Below are 8,442 nucleotides of genomic sequence, written 5' to 3'. Positions count from 1 at the left end.
TTATAACGTCCAGAACGTTATCTTTTTCAAATAACGTTTTCTATGAATACAAAAATGAAAATACAGCTATAATAATAACTGTATTACTCAATAGTAATCACAAATTAATAATAATTTTAAAATTGAATTTTAAATTTGGGGGGGCCGGCCCTGGGCCACATTAAATCTAAGGGGGGCCAGGCCCACCCATGTCTACATGCCTGCCTGGACACCGTAGAAATTATTCGCGTAAGCTATCGCAGTTTTGCGGTGAGCTTTTAAAGTCGCAACGTCTTTATTGAAAACGCTTACAGTCGATAATGAATTACGATTTAATATTAGTTCTTATTGAACCAATATTTTTGTATAATACATCAAAATATTTATTTTTTGAATTGTTTATATTGCGAGTAATCAAGTGGTTTATGATAAACTGATCACCATGTTTACAGAGTGATCAATTAAGGTTAAAACACTCATTTTTTTCGCTAACTATGGAAAATTTTTAATTTTTGGTAAGGAAAATATTGTTTGATTCAAAAAACTCTACTATAAAATGTAGTAAAAACATGATATTTTTCTTCCTTTCAAATTTAAAAAACATTAACTAGATGGGAACCCCTATTTAAAATTTGATATTATGTAAAATTAAAACTATATTAAAAATATTATTAATTTAAAAAAACTAAAAAATATTAAAAATATTAAACTCAAAAGCCACAAAAAAATTAATGAAAAGTCGCGGATACGTATTTCGGAAACAATGTTACCATTATCAACGCTAAACACATACTGACACCCCGACTAGAAAAAACTCCCTTATATACCCCTAGTGACCTTATCACCTAGTGACGTTATCACTAAGTAATATTATCACATTTTGCCAGTTTACACAAGTTTAATAATGAATTTTTCAGTGGGCCAAGATCCCAATTAATTAAATTGTTTTTATTTTTAAACATTTCTATTGCTTCTCTGATATTAAGTTCTTTGTAATTATTTACGTTTTTAATTAGTTTTATGGTTTTAATAGAGTGATTATGTGTCAATAAATGTTCAGCCACTGGAGATTTCTCAATTTCTTGATTTTTAATATTTCTTAAGTGCTCTTTAAACCTGACCCCTATATTTCTTTTTGTTTGTCCTACGTAACATTTATTACAACTTTCACATTGTATTTTATAAATGCCTGATTTCCCCCCTTCATCTACCTTATCTTTAGGGTTACCTAATAAATCTCTTAAATTATTACTCTTAGATGTTACCAAAGTAATACCAAAATTCTTAAATATTTTAGTTAATCCATTTGAGATGCCCGGATAAAATAAAATTGGTGATCTAATTACTTTTTGTTCCCCCTCGCTGGAGAGTGTACTAGCTGCCCTCCTTTCTTTTTTCCACTTTTGTTTTCGGACTAATTTCAAAATTATGTTTTCGTTATACCCATTAAATTTAGCTATTTCTTTTATAACCACCAATTCTTTATCATAATCTATTTTATTCATCGGAATATTAATTAATCTGTAAACCATACTATTAAAAGCTGACAATTTGTGTTGCCAGGTGTGGTTCGATGTGTTCGGAATGTATCTGAACGTGTGTGTGTTTTTCCGATAAATTTCAAAATTTAGTTCCCCCTCTGTTCTTTTAACTAATAAATCCAAAAAAGGCAATTTTCCCTCTATTTCTTGTTCATATGTAAATTTAATCGATGGGTAAAAAGAATTTAAATGTTGTATGAAAACCCCCATATTAAAATCTTTATTTATAACTGCAAAAATATCATCGACATACCTAACCCAAATTTTTGGAAAATCACCATAAGTGTATTTTAAATTTGTTTCAAACCTACTCATAAAAAGTTCTGCTAAAAATGGTGATAGCGGATTTCCCATTGCTGTGCCCTCAGTTTGCTCATAAAATTTATTTTGAAACTGAAAAACATTTTGACTCATACATAACTTTGTTAAATTAATAAGCTCATTTATTTTATCCTGTTCAATGTTTTGGTCCTTTAGCCAGTCTTTAAGAAAATCAATTGTTATATTTATTGGAATATTCGGAAATAAGGCAACTACGTCAAAAGAAATTAACCTGTCATTATTTTGAATGGTATAACTAGATAATTGTTTAACTAAATCAATATTATTTTTAACTGAAAAACTATCGAATTTTTTGAAAGATGAAAATACCCTTACTAGGTGTTTAGCCAAATTGTAAGTCGGAGCATTAATATTCGACACAATAGGTCTCATAGTACTTCCTGGCTTATGTATTTTTGGCAAAGCATATAGTTTAGGTATTTGAGGGTTTGAAATTTTAATGAAAAACCTGAACTTTTCTTCGATTATTAATTTTGAACTATTTATGACGTTTGTAGCCTCCCTTATCATTTTACTTAATGGATTCTTTTTAATTTCTTTATAAGGACCCTCTTGAATCATTCTTGATACTCTTTCATAATAATCTTCTTTTTTTAGTATTACAACAGAATTCCCCTTATCTGCCTTTAAATAAAAACAGTTTTTATTTTTTAAGTCTTTTATGAGTCGTGAATGTTTTTCATTTTTTCCTAAACCCCCTTTATTTATAACAGAATTTTTTTGTAGAAAATTTAAACACTCCCTTCTTGCTAAGTCTTGATTATTAAAATCAACACTTTTAACCCCCATTTCAATTCCTACTAGTAGATCTTCCATTGGAAATTTTTTTGGTAAAAAACTTGTTTTAAGACCCAACTTAAGTATTTCAGTTTCTTCAACGGAAAAAACAATGTTTGTGTAATTTTTAACTAAATCGTCCCCCCAGTTTTTAGAAAATGAAACTACCGGACTCTTATTAAAATTATCTATTTGACCCTTATTTTTGTATTCTGAAAGTAAATTTTGAAATTTTTTATTTAACTTTTCTTTTTTTGTTTTAAATTTATGTTCAACCACTTGGTACATCTTCAGCTCGAAGATGTCCCACTGTGATTGACTCAAAAAATTAGAAAGTTTTAAATGTAATTGATAAGCCCCCATTTCTAATCTACTTCTATTGCGATAATGATTTATTATTTCTAACTTAAGAAATTTCTCCTGAGCGAAATTTATTGACTTGTAAAAATTAATATTATTATTGTTTGACTTACTTGGTAATCTGGCAAACTTCGGAGTCATATGGAACTTAATACATTTTTTGAGAAAAAATATATCAGCTCCAATCAGGCGTACTTTCGTCTTGATTTGCATCAGTTTGTTTAACTCTTTATTATGATCAAAAGGCCCGAACGCCATAATTATTTTTTTTAAATTAATAATATTTTTAATATAGTTTTAATTTTACTTAATTAACTAGCCACAAGTGATCAATTTTTATTATATTTGATATTATGATTGAAAAAAAAAAACCTAGCACAGTGGGGTGGCATAGTTGGGTCCAGTATATATGATATCTGATAGTGATCAAAATGATATCTGACAGTGATCAAAATCACTATCATAAAAAACATTTGGATCCAAATCTGTAGACAGTGTTTAATTTTAAAAAAATAATGGATTATTCTAAAAGCTACATGATCTCCTATTTTATTATTTACATTCTGATTACAAGTTTTATGATTTATAAAAGATAATATATGAATAAATAAATGAATATATATGTATATGTATATCTCCTCTTCTAAAGGTCTTCTTGCCTTGTCGTTTTACCAATGGTATATCCTGGGGAAATTAAGTGCAGTGGTTTCCCGTTGCCTTCTGCACTGGCAACATGGTGTTTTAAACCTATCCGTTTACCTACGGCGGTTGGCGCGACTTAACACTAGACTACTGTCATCAACTAGTGTGACCACCGCGTCACACCATGCCTTTTTTGTAAATACTAATAATATATAAATATAAATAGTACTTATCTTAAAACAAATATAATGATCCATACATTTTTCAAAAAGTTATAGTATTATAAAGTTAAAACTATAAAAAAGAATTTTTTTACAAAAATCGTATTTTTTTTATTAACTTTGACGTCTGTTTTTACCATGAAGACAAAATAAAATCCAACATTTTTTTTTTTCGTGATAAAGTATATTAAATTAGTTATAATTTAAGATATATATAAAAGTGTCAGACTTTTCGGAACACTTTCTAAAGTGAGCTTGAAAAAGATAATTTTTTGTGAAAACGTTGTCATTTTGAATCCTCCCTGTGGGCAAGTAAAAGGTTACATTTCTAAAATCATTATACCAAATGATAGGTAAAGTTATTGTGCATTTGTAAAAAAAAATTATATTGATTTAGTCATTTTTAACAAAGTTATGACAGTTTTAAGGAAAATAAATTGAAAAAAGTCGAAAATTTGCGATTTTTAAATTAGTAATTTTTTTGGAGATTTTACGGAAAAAGAGGGAATTTTTTTGAACTTTTGAGGGTAATATTTCCGATTAGATATGATTTGTGATCTTTTGATGTATTGTTTAAAGAAATCTTATCGGTGATAGCTAATTGCTAATAATATCAATTATACCATTATAACAAACGATAACGACGAGCATACACGTAGTTAATTGTAAAAATACGAATATTTTACTGTATGGAAGGAAGGCGTGGTCGTCACAGATACGGAAAACAACGCTATCTCTGGAGCGTTAAATACGTTTTACGTTCTGTGTGGCGTCCTCTTAACAAATATTTTAAAATTCCAAAAAAAAAAAAAAATGGTCAAATAAAAAAAAAAAGTACTATTTATTTAACATAAATATTAATTCCACGTTAAAGAGAATACTTGTATTTTTAAAGTATGAACGACGATCCTAATCGTAATACCATAGATTAAATCTATGGTAATACTTTCTATCAGTGTAAATCATACCAGTTATATTATCAATTATGTTATCAGAATTATATTATCTTCCTTTTTTTTCATTCTTAACCAATCCCAAAGTTGAACTCACGTATATAATAATTTTCAGATTTCTATATTTAACATTATGTGCAATGTAAAATTAAAAAAATGAAAACTTAANTTCTATATTTAACTTTATGTGCAATGTAAAATTAAAAAAATGAAAACTTAAAATAATTTCTAGAATAGCCAATTTTTAATTATTGGAAATTGTGTAGATATGTTTAATTTATTATTTTACTATAATGTTTAGTGCCACATTTTTTTTTTAAATTTAGAAGAAATAAAATTTATAAAACAATTTTTTGGTTGTTAAAAAATTCATGTTATCTTCATACAACTTCTGTTATTAGAAGTAAATATAATTCTAAAGGACCTCCCTGGCGTATATTATTTTTTGGGAATGATGATTTTTCTGCTAAAAGCCTTCAATTATTGTCTGCTAAAATGTAATCATCCTTTAATATTTTTATCATAAAATTTTATTATGTTTCAGTAATAATATTGTGTTCTATATAGGAAAACACAAACTATCATTTCTAAGTTAGATGTAGTTACAACTTCAAAAGGGCGAGGAATTAATATTAGAAATATAGCTAAAGAAGAAAAATTAGTTACATTAGAGTGGCCTGTGAGTAAAGTACAATTAGAAAAACAATATGATATTGGGGTTGTTGTGTCATTTGGTAGTTTAATACCTGAAGACATAATTAACACATACTGAACCCAACGCCGATTAAAAATTTAATTAAATTTGTTTAATAATAAATTAAACATAATTAAAATTAATTATGTTTTAAAACATAATTAATTTTAAGTAATTGACAATAGCTTTATTTAATGAATATATTAATACGGTTTTTAACATTATATTAATTACATTTTATATTCAAAATAACACATCTTATTAAACAAATTTAATAATTATTGGCCAATTTTAAAACATTTTTTGTTATATTAATTGGCTTAAATAAAAAGTAAACAAGACTTTTTTTGCTTAAATAAGAGCAATATTGTCGTTTAAATCGACACCGTTTGGTGATTTTATGCTTAAGTTTTGTTCCGTGATAAATTAGTCAGCATATATATTAAAAAATCTTTAAATCTTATATTTTTCTCTAAGTATAACTTAAAAATTTCAAGTTTTGAGAGCATACATTTATAAAAAAATGGATTCAGATTTGTATTTCGTGATAATGACGTTGGTAATATATTTTATAATTCCGATTCAAGTAATAAAAGATATTATGTATATTGCCCTGGCAGTTGTGTCACTTCGGACATTTTTGGAGATGAAACTTTCTGAGAAGAAAAATACTTTAACTAAAACAGTAGAACCTCTAACGAATACTCGCACGGATTTGACTACACATCCTATTAATTTGGAGTTACCTACTATGACAAATAATTCAATTTTAGAACAATCACCTAGCGAAGATAAAATTACACGAACTCCGATTATTGAAAACGAAAAAAAGCCCTCTAAAACATCTATAAAGAAAATTACAATAAATGATAATTCATTGAACATAAACAATACATCGTCAAAAAATAATTTTTCAACTTNAACATGGACAAAACATCGTCAAAAAAAAATCTTTCAACTCTACCGTCTAAAATATTTCCAGAAAATAATATTACAACACATTACACTAACAATTCATTATTCAATAACGAAATTGAATCTGTTAAAAACCTAAACTCAGAAATTATTACACAAATTGAAAAAGAACCCACCAACACATCTACAGACACTTCCGTATTGGCTAATAATTATTTTAACACGGACATGTCACAGTCTCCAAACAATCTTCTAACTCAACCGTTTAAAATATGTTCGGGAAATATTAAAGAATCACCTCATGAAAACAACACTTTTATATTACTGTCAAAAAGGAATTTTGAAAATGAATCTAACAAAAATTCAGATACCAAAACTAAGACATCGTATAATTTTTCTACGGTATCTAAATCAGCCACTAAAGTGAGTAATATTCACTAAGTATTTAAACAATTAATATGCATTTTTCAACCATCAACAAATTGCTGTTGTTATATTATAAATAGTTGTTTGATAATTTCATTCTAATTAATTTTTTTATAGCAAGGAATTCTTAAAAAAATTGAAAATTATGATAATAATTCAGCAAAAAATATAGCCAATATTAGATTAATAGATACATATCAAGAGAAGTCTGTACGATTTCATAAAAATACTGAAGTGAAACACTTTAAGTATGTTTTAAATTGAAAAAAAATTAATTATTATTTTCATATAATAAAAATTGATCACTTGTTGCTAATACTATATTTTAAATTAGAATTATAAAAAATATCAATTTAGAACTAAAAAATATTTAACTCAGAAAGCCACAAAAATACTAATAGAGGTGTATAAGCATGTTTTTTCAATCGGTGTTGGTTTCAGTATGTGTTAAGCATTAGTAATGATTATATTTTTTCCGAAATACATATTCGCATTTTTTTTGTAATTTGTATGGCTTTTTAAGTTAAATATTTTTAGGATTACTAGTTTTAAATAATATTTTCAATTTTTTAATTTTAGTTTAAACTATTTGATTAATATTTGTATATCGATTAGTAATAAGACCAAATCAAATTTTTGTTATTAAACCCAATTTTTAAAAAATTAGATTTTTTCTAGTTATTCTTTTTGTAATTTCAAATTTACGGCATTAAAGAAAAGAAATACTTTATGTTATAACTTAGTTAAAGATCTAATTTTTATTTTATTTTTTAGCTGTAATTTGAGTTTAACAAAACAAGTAAAAAAATATCAATGGCGTCGCCAAAATTATAATTGGACGAAGTATTAAATAAACTTATAGCCAAAATGAAGTAATTAAGTAATTACATTAAATCAATAAAAATTTGCTGTATTTTTTGATATTAATTTCTTATTGTTTTAAAAGTATCTTTATATTTTTATCCTTTTTTATGAATGTCCAATTTTGTTTTTATAATAAACACATATGATACAGGAAAACTACATTTTATTAATAATTTAAATTTTTGGTAAAGTTAAGTAGAGTAGCTAGAGTAGCAAGGGTCGCCACCACCTAGGCGAGGTGTCACACCTATCAGATATGATTACCGGACCATAGGTGGAATTTAATTTTAAGTTAATTAAAAGTACAATCTAAGTTAATATGTCGTTATATGTATAAATTACTATAATGCCTCGTAGTTTATAGAACACAATTAAGACAATCAAAGTTGTATGTGGTTGATATGTAAAACATACCGTAGCCCGTGTCTAGATTAAGGAATAGGAATGAAATACACGCGAGTAATTAAGTTACTCGCGCAATAAAATAAATATTACAATTGAAATTAATAAGGAAATTTAATTTAATTGTTAAAAAAAGAAAATTAAGTTAAACATGGACAAAAATGCGAATGCATCAAAAACCATGTCTACAAATAAAGGCAATACAAATAAAATAAAATATTTAAACAAATAATATTACAAACATCACGGACGGTATTGGAACACATCCGTTAATGTTAACAGGAAATTAATGAAGAACACCAGGAGCGGTCTGGACACTCGCTCCT

The 8,442-nt window shown here is 26.5% G+C and overlaps 1 protein-coding gene across 1 annotated transcript in view; it reads left to right on the top strand.

Moving 5' to 3' along the window:
• The first annotated feature begins 7,699 nt into the window (after window positions 1-7,699).
• The window catches only part of LOC126905200 (sentrin-specific protease 1-like), a 16,407-nt gene continuing 15,664 nt past the window's right edge, over window positions 7,700-8,442 (top strand). Inside the window, exon 1 of the mRNA XM_050684705.1 lies at window positions 7,700-7,722. The gene's annotated coding sequence lies outside the window, so the exon portion shown is untranslated. The remainder of the gene's footprint in view (window positions 7,723-8,442) is intronic.

This window comes from Daktulosphaira vitifoliae, unplaced genomic scaffold, assembly GCF_025091365.1.
Source record: "Daktulosphaira vitifoliae isolate Bord-2020 unplaced genomic scaffold, ASM2509136v1 Scaffold_4, whole genome shotgun sequence".
NCBI lineage: Eukaryota > Metazoa > Arthropoda > Insecta > Hemiptera > Phylloxeridae > Daktulosphaira > Daktulosphaira vitifoliae.
The sequence above is the reverse complement of the archived record's forward strand: the minus strand, read 5'-3'. Positions and strand labels throughout refer to the sequence as shown.